This window comes from Pelodiscus sinensis, chromosome 6 (genome assembly GCF_052426305.1).
Source record: "Pelodiscus sinensis isolate ZL-2025 chromosome 6, ASM5242630v1, whole genome shotgun sequence".
Taxonomy (NCBI): Eukaryota; Metazoa; Chordata; order Testudines; family Trionychidae; genus Pelodiscus; species Pelodiscus sinensis.
In genome coordinates, this window is record NC_143057.1 from 117772184 (window position 1) to 117787712 (window position 15529).

The window sequence follows — 15529 nt, forward strand, 5'->3', positions numbered from 1 at the left end:
ACTTTCTATCAACTTGAGTGGGATTTAACAACCAGGATCCAAGGTTGTTACTAAGCAGCAGCACAGAGGCACTTAGGGTATGTCTAGACTACATGACTCCGTCGACGGAGCCATGTAAACTAGTTTACCCGACATAGTCAATGAAGCGGGGATTTAAATAATCCCCGCTTCATTAAAATAAAAATGGCCACCACGCTGTGCCAACAATCAGCTGGTCCGGCACAGCGTGGCAGTCAAGATGCGGATCGGTCGACAAGGGAAGCCTTTGTCAACCGCTCCGGTAAACCTCGTTTCACGAAGCATAACGGAGCGGTAGACAAAGGCTTCCCTTGTCGACCAATCCGTGTCTAGACTGCCAGATCAGCTGATTGTCGGCACAGCGCGATGGCCATTTTTATTTTAATGAAGCGGGGATTATTTAAAGCCCCGCTTTATTGAGTATGTTGGGTAAACTAGTTTACATGGCTCTATCGATGGAGCCATGTAGTCTAGACATACCCCTAGGCAATGGTAGCACAGCATCTGCAGAAGACACGCTGCCAAAGGCAGGGAGGGACATAAGAATGAGACCAAAGGTCCATTTAGCCCAGTATCCTATCTGCCGATAGTGGCCAATGCCAGGTGCTTCAGAGGGAATGAACAGAACAGGTAACGATCAAGTGATCCATTCCCACTCGCCCATTCACAGCCCTGACAAAACAGAGACTAAGGGCCCATCCTTGCCCATCCTGGCTAATAGTCCTTGATGACCTATCCCCCATGAATGTATCTAGCTCATGTTTGAACTCCTCTTATAGTCGTGACCTTCATAACATCCTCTGGAAAGGAGTTCCAGGGGTGGACTCTGAGTTGTACTTCCTTTTGTTTGTTTAAAACCTGCTGCCTATTAGTTTCATTGGGTACCTCCTAGTCCTTGTGTTATGAGGAGTACATATTAATTCCTTATTTACTTTCTCCACACCACTCCTTGATTTTATAAACCTTTATCACATCTGTTCTTAGTGATCTCTTTTCCAAGCTGAAAAGACTGACTTTTATTAATCCCTTCTCCTATGGAAGCCACTCCATACCCTAATCATTTTTGTTGCCCTTTTCTGAACCTTTTCCAATCCCAATACGTTTTTTGACACGGGGCAACCAGATCTGCATGCAGTATTCAAGATGTGGGCATACCGTGAATTTCTATGGAGGCAATATGATATTTTCTCTCATTAACTACCCCTTTCCAATGATTCTCAACATTCTGGTTGCTTTTTTGACAAGTAGAGATGTGTGCTAATAACATGGATGTGGGTACTTATGGCTCTTACCTAATGGTCGGGGGGCAGCAAAGCCTTCCTCTGGTTTCACCTGCTGTACTTCAGTACCAAAGTGACAGGTGCCTTCGAGATGCCTAAAATTGGTAAGAAGACATAGCACTAGGATTATTTTATATAGTATTCATCTATTTATGAAATGCCATAGTAATAACCTTGTACAGGCTGAACAACAGAATCGCAAAACTAACATTTCTTTAAAATTGCAACTGGGTCTCCTTACAGATATTTTGGAAATGCCAGAACTGTTCACTGGAGCTTTTAAAGAGGTCTTATAAGATGAACAACAAAATATGCTGAAAGGTTACCCTCAAAATAGCTAAGGACCTTGATCATCTGTATGAGATGTGCAGCCCTTGCTTCAATGGCAGATTTTCTGTGCAGCTCTCCTATGGCTTATGTAAAAGGCAGTGTTCCAAAAGGTCAGAAAGGTAATTAAAGAGACAAAAGACCAACTCTTCCCAACATAAAAGCAGGCACTCGGTCTAAACATTTGTCTGTCAGATTGTATCTCCTTAGGCTTATTAAAAATTAAGCTTTTTTTTTAAGGTCTCAATCACAAAGAGTGCAAAGTGCAAGTACAATAAGAATTACTTAGAAAACTATTCTATTTTAGTGATAAAAAACTTTGAAAAGCAAACTGCTTTGTTACAATACTGTTGTAGTAAAAGACCTTAGACCAGATTCTCCAGCAATGTTAACCAATTTTAACGGGCTATTTTACAAGTTTATAGCTGCTGTGCATGACGGGAGCAATGCCAAAGTGGCCAGAAGAAACTAATGAATCTGGCTCACTATGTATAGTATCCAGGGGAGGGAAAGGATATGACCTGTGCATGCTGTGATAGGGGAAGAGGAGAGAGAGAGAGCAAGAGCAGGGGAGGCAGACTGAGCACAGCTGCTTCAGCAGTGTTACTAAGTATGGTCAGCACAAACCAAACACCAAAAGAAGAGAAGGGGGAACCAACCGCATCCGCCCTCTCCCAACCAGTTTTCCCTCTAAGATTTTCCATCCTTGGGGAGGAATGGAATTTCTTTTGGGTGGGTTGAAATTACTTATGTGCAACACCAATATGGAGGTAGTGTGTGGATGTGCACTCACCAGTACAAATACAAACCATAGGTATAAATATATATTTTAAATAGTCCATTGGTGTGAAAGAAAACATATTAAAACAAGGGATAATTAACAAAGAGAAGTGCTTATTATTATTTAATATGAAATCAAATAAAAAGAAAATTAACACTACCCTTAGTTGAAGAAGTGGGTTGCGCCCACAGAAGTTCATGATACTATTTATATATTTTTGTTAGCTTAAGATGCTACAGGACCATTGTTGGTTTTTTAGTTACAGACTAACACGGCTACTCCTCTGAGACGTTGGAGTCCATGTATCTTCATCCTTTCTAACAGATAGATACATGTTTTAAAGATCTTGCAAATAAGGTTTCATCCTACAAAATAGCTAGCATCCCACCTAGTACTTATGACCTCTGACACATAAAAGCCAGAACTTTACCAGATAGCAAATATCTGGCCTTAACGCAATACAGTTTACCATGTATTAATCAGGGCATGTCTAAACTACATTCCTCTTCCGAAAGAGGAATGTAAATGAGCTCAATCGAAAATGCAAATGAAGCGTGTATTTATAAATCTTGCGCTTCGTTTGCATAATCATGAGAGCGCTTTTTTGAAAAAGGGTTTTTTGAAAAAGAAACTGCCATCTAGACGGGGTTCTATAAAAAAACCCACCCTTTTTTGAAAGAACCTGTACTACTGAAAAAAAATGAGGTGTATGGGTTCTTTCGAAAAAGGGCTTTTTTTCCCCCGAAAGAACCCCGTCTAGACTGCAGCTTCTTTTTCAAAAAACCCTTTTTTGAAAAAGCGCTCTCATGCTATTCTGCAAATGAAGTGCGAAATTTGTAAATCCACGCTTCATCTGCATTTTCGATCAGGCTCATTTACATTCCTCTTTGGGAAGAGGAATGTAGTTTAGACATAGCCTTAGTAACACAGGATTTTAAAAAATCATTAAGATCAGAGTTTTAGATATCTGCAACTCTCAAAAAAATTCTGTTAAAAAAATCTTTGTCTTTCTTATCTTAAGCCATTAACATAGGGGTGGGCAATAATTTTTGATGTGGGGGGTGGCACTTTGGTAAGTGGTCAAGGTCTGCACTCTTCCGTTATATTAATGGAGGAGGTGCAGGGGTTTGGGATAGACGTTGGGTGCAGAAGGGAGATTGGGATATGGGATTGGTGTGTAGGATCTGGGAGGGAGTTTGGGTGAAGTAGGGGATCATGACCTGGAGCAATGGACTGCGGTGAGGAGGGGGTGCAGGGCCTGGGAGGGAGTGACCTGGGGCAGGAGTGCAGGGATTTGGGCTGTGAGCAGGGATAGCAGATTGGGGTGCAAGGTCTGAGAGGGGATTGTGACCTGAGGAGGAGTGTAAGAGGGGATGCAGTGTCTGGGAAGGTGTATGAGGCCTGGAGCAGGGGTGCAGAAGGTTTGGGTTACATGGGGTAGGAGGGCAGAAGGGGGATAGGGGGTAAAGGAGGGGGAGGCTGGAGGTTACCTGGCCCCCAGCCAGCAGCCCATCAGGTTCCTTAGCCAAGGTCCCTGCCTTCCAGCCCCTGTACATGCTCAGGGGAGCTGTAGGAGCCATGTTTATTGTTCTGAACTGAATGCTGTGAGCCATGGGGATGAGGGAGGAAGGACGCATTTCATCCTGCCTGTCCTGCAAACAGGCAGCTGCTAGTGGTTGAAACTGGCCAATGTGAGCTATTGGGGGCAGGGGCAGCATGAGAAGCCTGTCTCCCCTCCTTCCAGGGACTCAGCATTCACAAACACACACATGGCCCTGCATCTGGCTTTCCGGAATGCCAAGCTGGTGCAGGGCAGGCAGGGAGCTGGCTGAGGCTTTCACAGCCAGATCAGACAGCAGCAGCTTCTGCTCCTCTGAGAAGGTGAATGCACCTTCTCCCCTTCCCAGCCAATCAGCTGAGCTCCCTGCCTACGTGGGGAGCTCTGAACCTCTGTAGGGCTCAGAAAAGGGCTGTGTGCCCACGCGGGCACACAGCTTACAGGGAACCTTGCCTCCCCCCCCCCCACATCTCTATCGAAGGTCTACCACAGCACTGGAAAACTCTGCTGGTTTTGGCAGACAACTTAACAGTTAGCTGATAAGAGCACTGTATCTAATTCCTATATAAAAGAAAGAAAATTAAATAAATATATTAGACTCACTCAGCTCTAAAATTAACATGTTCTGACATCTTGTGGACAGTCACTTAAGGGACACTAGTTAGCCTTAAAATGTTAATGTCTAGTCTTACTATGTTACTAACTCTGGGAAGAAGGAGACCCTGTCAGGACTCCTGGGCATGCTCTCAGCTCTGGAAGGAAAGTGGGGTCTATAGAGTTAGAGCAAGGGGGCATGTACATTTCAGCTCTATACAAAAACATCAGAATGCCATATTGGGTCAGATCAAAGGTCCTTCTAGACCTGTATCCTATCTTCCAACACTGGCCAATGCCAGGTGCTTCAGAAGGAATAAACAGAACATGCAATTATCATGATCCATCCTGTCACTCATTCCCAGCTTCTGGAAAACAGAAGCTAGGAACACCATTCCTGCTCATTCTGGCTAGTTGTCATTGATGGACCCAGCCTCCTTGAACTTATTTTGTTTTTATTGGAATCCTGTTATAGTGTGGCATTTCCACCATCTCCTGGCAAAGAGTTCCACAAGTTGACCATGAAAAAAATAATGCATTCTGTTTGTTTTAAATCTGCTGCCTATACATTTAATTGGTCAGCTTCTTGTGTTATGTTAGTGAAGGAATGAATAACATTTCCTTATTCTATTTTTCCTCACCATTCATGATTTTCTAGACCTCCGACATATCCCTCCACCCTTTAATCATTTTTTTTCAAGATGAAAAGTTTTAGTCTTGTTAATCTCTCCTCATATGGAAACTGTTCCTTACCCCTAATCATTTCCATTGCCCTTTCTGTACCTTTTCCAAATTCAATATATCTTTTTTTAGATGGAGTGACCAGCTCTGTATACAGTATTCAAGATGTGGCACACAATGATTTTATATAGCGGCAATATGGTATTTTGTCTTATCTATTCCTTTCCTAATGATTCCCAATATTCTGTTAGCTTCTTAGTTTTTAGATTGCGACTGCATGTTGAGTAGATGTTTTCAGGAAACTACCCACAAAGATTCCAAGATCTCTTTCTTGAGTGATAACAGGTATTTTAGACACCATCACTTTTTTCTCTATAGTTAGGATTATATTCTTCCATGTGCATTACTTTGCACTTATTAACACTGAATTCCATATGCCTTTGTATTGCCCTGTCACCCAGCTTTGTGAGATCTCTTTGTAACTCTTTCCAGTCAGCTTTGGATTAGTCATTGTTCACCCCTTTTTCAAGAGCATTTAAGAGAAGTTTAACAGAAGAGATCCAAATGCAGATTCCTGCAGCACAACACTCATTCCTACACTTTCCCCCGTATTTTTTAAGTGGGGTACCCAGCAATGTTTTCATGATGATTTAATGATCCTTCAATTACCTGAATAACTCACCTTTTGTTATTCTTAATCACCCTGCCCCTCCCACTTTTTATAACAAATTCCCTGCCCCAAAGGCAAAGCTGCAAGCAACCCAAACTGTTGCATTTAAGAACTGCCTCTGGAGTCAGGGCCAGGGCTGGATTAAGCGGGGGGGGGGGGGGAGGAGGGGGCTAGCAGAGAAGCTGCCCAGGGCGCCAACCTATGGGGGGTGCCTGATTGAAGTGGTAAGGGGTGCCGCACGCCCAGGGATGTGGCGCCCCTTACCATGTTAATCAGGCGCTGCGTGCCTCGGGGCAGGGCCGCACATGCGCCGCGCGCCCGCTGCCCGGGGCGCAAATATGGATCGGTCCGGCACTGGTCAGGGCATGCAGCTTTAAGCAGACCTCAACATGAAATCCAGGGATTCAAACTCAGGAGGAGGGGGTTACTGCCCTCCAAGCTCCTATAAATGGTGCCCCTGCATGTATCAAATAAGAAATGGGAATGCCTGATTTGTGTTCCAGGGTGACAGACTGACAATGGGGGAGGGATTCTCTGTTGTGCTAGACAGGCTGGAAAACAGATGGATCTGGCCAGCTGAGAAGTCTCCCGGCATGATGAAGGAACTCCCATCTAGTTCAAAACCAGCCTATCTGGTTCCGGCAGCACCTGCCAGCTGGTCCCGAAATAGCAGATGTATCCAGAGCTGGGACAGAAGTGCACTGCACTCTGGCTATGATCAGCTGTTGCACAGTGCCTGAGAAAACTTGGCCCTGTGGAGAATCTTGGCTTGTGTTTGTGACCAGACACAGTGTCATCCTCCACCCCATCCTTCCTCCTCCCCATTAACCATATTCTATTGGATCAACCCACACTATTAATTCGCAAGAACAAATCTGGGTCTCTAGTCTTAGCTGCTTCCTCTCCCCTCCCTACATATCCTCCATGGTATTTGATTGTGCCTGCTGACTGTAGTTGTCACATACTTTCCCTCACATCCAGGAAGGCAGATGAGTAATAAGACCATCCATGGAACTGTGCCAGTTCCTTTCTGTGCATGAGCTGACGAGGGACTCTCTGGACTGTTGTGCTACACTCCTTTTCTCCTGGAGGCTCATCCTCATTCATGTCACAGGACAGCCAATCTTTCCTGGCCCAGAGTCAGGAGTCTGTTCCAAGCTCAGACTTCCTTGGTAGCCTGCTGACTTGGGGATATTGTTCGTTATCATTTCCCTCAAAGCCAGGTCACGTCCATTCCTACACTAGATGGTTGGAGCCCTTTTGGCAGCTACGTTAAATGTCAGTCATCAAAGAGAATGATCCTTGTGTCAATGCCAGAGAGTTTCAGATGCTGTTTCCTCTGGAATCTCAATTGCCAGGAAATTGCTACATTCCCAGGGCTAGATTCTCAGCTGGTGTAATTCAGTGGACCTCCATGCTACTGATTTGCACCAGTTGAAAATCTGGCTCTTTTTCTGCGTGAACTGAGAATGAATTCAGCTGCCATGTCAGCTCAGGGAAGTTATTGTGGGAAATCCATTATGTGTGCGTGAATCTATGTAGGTTCTTCTAAGGTGGCCATGGGCATCCTCTCAGCTGGTGCTGCTCCACTGACTTCAGCTGTTACTATGCAGATTTACACAGGTCTAGGATATGGCTCCATGACGATAGCATCTAGTCACCTCACCTGCATAACACTCGACAAGGCAGGGAACGGTAACAGATTTAGTAACTGAGGGTATGTCTACACTAGAAAGTTAGTTCGAACTAACGGACGTTAGTTCGAACTAACTTTCCTATGCGCTACACTAGCGCTCCGCTAGTTCGAATTTGAATCGAACTAGCGGAGCGCTTAGTTCGAACTAGGAAAACCTCATTTTACGAGGACTAACGCCTAGTTCGAACTAGCTAGTTCGAACTAAGGGCTGTGTAGCCCTTTAGTTCGAACTAGTGGGAGGCTAGCCCTCCCCAGGTTTCCCTGGTGGCCACTCTGGCCAACACCAGGGAAACTCTATGCCCCCCTCCCGGCCCCGGACCCCTTAAAGGGGCACGGGCTGGCTACGGTGCCCGTGCCAGGTGCAAGCCTGCCAGCACCCAGCTAGCAGACCCTGCACCTGGCACGGCACAGAGCCACCCACCCGATGCCTCCCAGCCCACCCCCTCTTGCCGGGACCAGGCTGGCGGCTCCCGGGAGCTTGCCCTGGACCGCAAGAGGCGGGCACCTTCCTGGGCTAGTGCGGACATCGTGGACCTCGTCCACGATCTCCGCACTAGGCACAGGAAAGTGGCCGTCTAGGGCAGGAGAGCTGCCAGCCTGGCCACCCAGGAGCAGGTGTGCATGAAAATCAAGGGGGTCCACTGAGACCCCCGACCCTGAGCCCTGAGCTTACAATGGCCGTCCTGGGTCAGACCAAGGGTCCATCTAGCCCAGTAGCCTGTCTGCCGACAGCGGCCAACCCTAGGGACCCTGGAGGGGATGGACCGAAGACAATGACCAAGCCATTTGTCTCGTGCCATCCCTCTCCAGCCTTCCACAAACTTTGGGCAGGGACACCACTCCTACCCTCTGGCTAATAGGACTCCATGGACCCAACCTCCATCACTTGATCTCACTTCCCTTTAAACTCTGTTCTAGTTCTAGCCTTCACAGCCTCCTGCAGCAAGGAGTTCCACAGGTTAACTATTTGCTTTGGGAAGAAGAACAACTTTCTCTTACTAGTTTGAAGCCTGCTACCCATTCCTTTCCTTTGGTGTCCTCTAGTCCTTCTTTATGGGAACTCATGAAGAACTTTTCTGAATGCACCCTCTCCACCCAACCCCTGCTTTTAGAGACCTCTATCCTGTCCCCCCTCCGTCTCCTCTTTTCTAAGCTGAACAGTCCCAGTCTCTGTAGCCTCTCTTCATCTGGGACCTGTTCCCAACCCCTGATCATGTTAGTTGCCCTCCCCTCTCCCAGCCTTTCTCTTCCCCTCTCCCACCTCCTTTTCCCAGTCTCCCCCAGTTTTTTTCAATAAAGACAGAGTCAATGTTGGAAGAAACATTAGCTTTATTTTGTACATCAATAAGAAGGGGGGCTAGGGAAGGGCAAGTGGAAGAAGGTGAGGGAGGAATGGGGCACGAGCCCCCGATGGGGAGGACTGGGCTGGCTCTGCGGGCTTCTGGGGGTGGAAGCTCTCCTGCAGCCCCCCAATTACTCCCTCTCCCCAGATGGCAGCCTGCGGCAAGTGCAGCCGGGCTGATGGCCGAGTGGTGTGATGTGCCCAGTGTGGGCACTCAGGGCACTCCAAGCCAGAACTTCTTTGCAAGCGGGGCACCCCTTAGAACTGTGTGTCCGGGGTGGGGGTCGGGACCCTTTAAGCGCAGCCCTCGGCTAGCCTGAGACAGTATCTCCACGCTCTAAGTCCTCCTTTTATGCCCTGCCGGCACTGCTTCCGGCCATCCTTAAGCCCTGTTCAGAGTCCACTCAATGTGGACTTACTAGTTCGAACTAGCAAAACGCTAGTTCGAACTAGTTTTTAGTTCTAGATGCGTTAGTTCGAACTAGCTTAGTTCGAATTAACTAATTCGAACTAAGTTAGTTCGAACTAGCGCTGTAGTGTAGACGTACCCTGACTTTGCTCAGGTCAGTAGGTGTTTCTTGGCTTATCTCAGACATCCCCTAAATAATGGGGCTTGCTCGCAGATGGGAACAAGCCCTATTTCAATTATAACAGAGGAAGTTCGGAATGTTTATGTGCTTTCTGCCTCTGGGAGAAAGGGAAGTTGTTTTTAAAAGAGCAGCAGCAAGAAGACAGATGCCTCTGTACTTTCTGGATGCCTTTCTGTTTATTCAACTCGTACGGCCTCGGCCTGCTTGGGGTAACCCATCCAGAAGCACACTGTCAGGTCATGTGATGGAAGTACTATCCCCATAACACGGTGTGGCTCACCACGGCAACGCCTCCTGCTGGTCATTCAGTGCGGGAGCCCCCCCTTCCAGCCGGTGTCTCACCTACTGTTACCTGCATATGTGTTAATGGTTCAGCCTCTGACATTAGGACCTGTGTGCCACCCTCCCCTCTGGATATTGCCCTGCTGCAGTGCCCCCACACTCTGGAGTTCTCCTCAGAGACTCTCCAAGCCCCAATATCCACGTTGCCTCACTGCCAGCTGTCATCTAGTCCCATTTCAGGACAGACATCCCATCATAATCCCCATTTTACATCTGGGGAAACTGAGGCACAGAGCGATTGCAGTTAGAATTTTTGAAAGCTTACATCTTCTGTGCTCTCCAAAAAGGGCTCACTGAGGAGTCAGAAGATTTTCGAAACAGCTTCTTAGCTGTGCCCAAGATCCACGAGAGAGCTGGGGGCTGACTGCCAGACGGTAAAGGTATTTAGGCACCTTAAGACATAAGTCCCTGGTGTGATTTTTCAGAAGCACCTAGACCTTTTTGAAAATACCCCTTGGTCCCCATGGGCATTTTCAAGCACTTAAATGCCTTTAAAATCTATTTGGAAAATTTAATTCCATGATTTTTTATAATTAAAATTGAAAACTTTTTTTTAATAAATTTGTATATTTTTACTATAATTTTTACTTTTTTTTTTATTGCAGGTCAATAGTAGTAGCACATTGCTGGACATCCTCATGTTAGCCTAGAATCATTTTTCAACAGCAGGATAGACAAACATCTGCTCCTCTAATTAGCATAAGAAGTGTCTGCTCAAACTGTCAAAGAGCTAAATTGTTTCATAATGTTACAAAGAGATAACACAGAGCCCTACCTATAATATGGCATGTCAGCAGTACATAACATGGCATGTCTTGGCATCTCAGTGTATCTTGCTACTACTGATACATCATGTGACTAAGTAATATAAAAATGAAAAAATAAAGTTAATGTAAAAAATGAAAATTGCTTCAAAATGAATTTTAAAAAAAATTAAACTCTTCGGAAACAAAAAACATTTGGAATTTCTTTTTCACATGAAGTCTTGAAAATATTTGGATTTGTTGCCATTCAGAATAAGAACATTTAAGTTCCACGCAAAATGAAAATTTGGGGTTTTGACACACCCTTCCCTCTGCCCCTTCCTCTGCCCCCGTACTCGGGTAGGTACTGCTGCTCTAGTCATGTAAAGATCATGACTAGACAAGGGGGCACAAGACCTGTTATGCAGGACCTGGTCACTTACTGGCTGCTCTGCGTCACCCACTCCAAACTGATTGCCAGCAGCCCCCAATCTTTATCCCTTGAGAGAGGGTAAAGGAGAAACTGAATTAATCTGACAAAGAGCAAAGAGTTTTTTCAAAGTGATTTTGGGCTAGACGAGGCCATGGAGGTAACATTAGACTCCCCAGAGACAGGACAGAGTGGAAGGGAGGAGAGATGGAATGGGAGGATTCAGACTAGAGCAGGGTTGGAATGGGAGGATTCAGACTAGAGCCATCACAAACCCATAGTCATAGACTTTAAGGCTACAAGGGACCATTGTTGTTATCTAGTCTTACCTTCTGCACATCACAGGCCACAGACCCTCCCCAACCCTCCTATAATAGACCCATAATTTCTGGCTGAGTTACTGAAGCCCTGAAATAATGATTTAAAGTAGCGATGAGCCACCATGAGAGGCCCTCCTTCATCTCCGTGGGCCACAGCTGTCTTCAGCCCACCTGTGGCCACGGACACCCCGTCTGCCCCCCTACTCTATGCACCAGGGCACTGAAGCCCTGCACTTCCTACACCCCGCTCCCTTCCCTCACTTTTGGAAGGAATTGGGATACCAGAGGTATCTCAAAAAAACTCCGAATCCAGGGAACGCATTTGCTCTTCCACTTTTTTTTGCAGAAGAGCAAACACGCTCTTTCAGAAGCAACTGCGTTCCTCGTTCCACGAGGAAAAAGGGGACTTCCAAAAAAGAGAGATTTTTTTCCAAAATTTGGCCCAGTCTAGATGGGCCAAATTTTGGAAAAGCCTCTTCCAACAAAAGTATCAGAAAAAGATATGCAAAATACGGAGTGCGTTTTGCGTATTTTTTTCCAATAGAACCTCGCAGTCTAGCTGTACCCTCAGTCTTGGAGGATGCTTTTGGCCCCACTATTCCCTTTGGATGGCTGTTCCTGAACTTCATTCCTCCTGGCTAGAAACCTTTGCTCAATTTCAACGAAAACTTGTCAATGGCCAGTTTATCATCACTGGTGTTTAACTTAAATAACTCCTCTCCTTTGTTGGTATTTATTTCTCTGATATATTTATAGCGAGCAATCAGATCTCCCCCAGCTTAGTTTGGTTGGACTAAACAAACTAAGCATCTTGAGTCTCCTCTTGTAGGTAAGTTTTGCATTTGTCTGATCATCCTAGCAGTCATCTGCACCTGCTCCAGTTTGAATTCATTTCTTTTAAAACACTGGAGACCAAAACTGCACCAGTATTCCAGATGAGATCTCACCAGTGCTTTATATAATGGTAATAACACTTCCTATTTCTAATGGCAATGCCTCATGTAATGCAGCCTAAGGCTGCATTAGCCTTTTTAATGTCTCATCACAGTAGTGGCTCAGTCACACTGTGATAGGCCAATACATTTCAGGTCTTTCTCCTTCTCCTGCTGCGTCCAGCTATACATCTCCACCCAACAGCAAAAATTCTTGTTATTAGTCCAGAAGTGCATGACCTTGTACTTTACACCATTAATTTCATCTCATTTCTATTACTCCAGTTTTCATGATCATTCAGATCTTCTTCTACGATATTCTGCAAAAGCGGTGAGGAGACCTGTGGCACCTTATAGACTAACTGAAGTGGTCTTTGCCCACGAAAGCTTATGCTCCAACACTTCAGTTAGTCTATAAGGTGTCACAGGACTCCTCGCCGCTTTTGCAGATTCAGACTAACACGGCTACCCCTCTGATATGATATTCTGGTCCTCTTCCATACTAGAAATTCCTCCCAAATTTGTGTCATCTGCAAATTTTATTAGCACATTCCCACTTTTGTGCGAGGCCTATTGATGAAAATATTAAATACTACTGGTTCCAAGACCAATCACTGAGGAATTCTACTAGTAACCTTTCTCCAGCATTTCAGTATGACTTGTACTCTCCTCTTTAACCAGTTCCTAATCTACTTTTAAATTCTCATATTAATCCCTGTTTTATCCAATTTAGCTAACAATTACTCATGTGGAACTGTATCGAATGACTCACTGAAATCCATGTAGATTAGATGTACATTTCCTTTGTCTAAAAATCAGTTATCTTCTCAACGAAAGAAATCAGACTGGTCTGGCACTGTCAAATTTTTATAAAACCATGTTGTATTTTATCCTAATGTCTATATCCTTAACAACTTTCTCTTTCAAAATGTGTTCAAAGAGCTTACATACAATTGAGGTCAAACTAATAGGCCAGTAGTTTCCTGGATCACTCCCTCTCCTCCCCCCCAACACACTTCCTAAAAACAAGCATTATATTAGCAATTCTCCAGTCCTAGGATATAGCCCCCGAGCTTATGGAGTCTTTAAAAATCTATGGGCCAGTTCCTTTAATATTCTTGGATATTATTATTTTTTAATATTCCTTTAATATAATTGGAGATTATCAGGGCCTGCAGAGACAGAGGAGAAGCCAGTACATGCCATATAAAGTCTGTGAACCAAGGAGGATTTAAAAAAAAATACCTTGTTTCATCTCTGGTGTAAATCTGTCAAAGACAATGAACATAGGGACATCCATACTGAATCAGACTTGGTTCAACTGTCCAGTATCCTGTCTCCAATAGTGGCCAACACCCACTATAGGGTAATCTGTCCCAAGCAAAGATCTCATTCTAATCCCTAATAGCAAGAGATTGGATTTAGCCCCGAAACATGAAGTTTTATCCCCCTCCTTTTGCTAGCATTAACTGTTACTATAAAAATACCATTAAAAGAATGTTAAGGTTGTAAAATCAGTAGTGGTCCTGTTGAAAAAAATTAGTATGCGATCATGTAATTAAAGACTGTATCATAATGCATATGCACAAGGGGGTTCAAATTAAATATACACAAGCAACATTCATTCTGGCATTTACTAGTTTTTTTACTGCTTGACTTGCAACATTAACATTCTTTTAATGTAATTTTAATGCAATTTCCTAAATATTAAAAAAAACAAAAATTCCATTATGTAGAATCATATTGATCCCTAGTTCAGACCTTTAGGGCCATACTACAGAGCTCTACAATATGAGTTAATTTAGTAAGTGGCAGCTGTAGTAGACTGCCATCCGCTATGGGGACCAGTCCTAGAGGAATGGGACAACATGGTCATGAATAATGACCAGTACTGTGGAATAGCTGATAAAGAAGTTGGATGAGTACTGTGATTCCAGACAGAGGTGACCACAGAATCATTTGTTTCTTAGTTTCAGATGAAAAAAAGTAAGCAGGAACAGATACTTATGTGACAGAGCTGAGAACTCTGCCATCCACACACAACTTTGGAGACATTCATGATTCCATAATTAAAGACCGGAAAGGATTCCTACCTGGCTTGCACCAAAAAATCCTCTCAGGGATTAGACAATAGCTTCCTATGAGGAGCAGTCTGCTGCAGTCCTGCAGAGGAACAATGGACCACACATACAAACAGTTAGGAGATGCCAAACTAAGCATGTAGCCCTCAACAACAAAGGAGCTAGGGACTTGAGGGTAGCAGGGTAGCAGGTCTGGGTCCAACCATCAAATTGCCAAACAGAACAATGACACAAGGCTACAGTCCAAACAGCAGCAGGATAAGGTGGCCATCAAGGTGTCTCAAGAATAGAGAACAGTTGCATTTAGTCCATAGTGATTTTTTAAACTAAATGTAGTGCTAATAACCACATCTATAAAGACTACCAAAACATTGAAAGCTTACTCACAATTCTGAGAGAGACTATTGTTGATATTTATGTCTTTTTCTAGCATCATTCAGAATTTTTTGTTTCCCAGGAAATGAAAGCACATGTCTTTGCATTCTTCTGAAAAATTAATGCAGGACTAGAGCTTTGCTTTTACCCTGTTCACCTCCAGTCTGTTCCTCACATTGCTCCAAGCGGTGGTCATCCTTGAAAAAACCTATTCTGTGTGAGCATTACTGCATGGTAATGAGAATATGTAGGAGCTAATTATCGTCATGGTCTTGAAGGGTATTTGGGTTTGCTGAAAAGTTTCTAATACCTCTTCTCACTCATCTGGCAGTCTTTCATTTCAAGAGAGCATATAACACATTCCACAATGGCAAATTCGTCATACAGCATATCTATGTAAATCTCTTTAGGACTTGCAAGCCTGGCCTGTATCACAAAATTCTTCAAAGGGCACAGCATTTGCAAGGTCTAATTTGGACACTTTACTATGAAATCTGTTTTCAGAGAAGTCATATCTGACACTTAAGCATATTTCGGCTCTTTCATAAACATTTAGAAAATCACTCTCACGTTTCTTAGCCACAACTTGTATTAATTGCTTTAGTCTGATATTCACAGCAAACCCAAAAACCGTGTCTTGAATACTTCTCCCATGTTGCTCATAGATTTCAGTCATTAGCTCATACACTGGGATGACACTGAATGACTTGGCCTCTAAAGCTTCAGTACAGTCTGTGAATAATTTCATAGCGTGAATGAGAAAGTAAAA

The 15529-nt window shown here is 44.4% G+C and overlaps 1 long non-coding RNA gene across 1 annotated transcript in view; it reads right to left on the reverse strand.

Moving 5' to 3' along the window:
* Nucleotides 1–876: 876 nt before the first annotated feature.
* Nucleotides 877–15529, reverse strand: part of LOC149524207 (uncharacterized) — a 29984-nt gene continuing 15331 nt past the window's right edge. Inside the window, exon 2 of the long non-coding RNA XR_016349811.1 lies at nt 877–1393. This is a non-coding gene — a long non-coding RNA (uncharacterized LOC149524207). The remainder of the gene's footprint in view (nt 1394–15529) is intronic.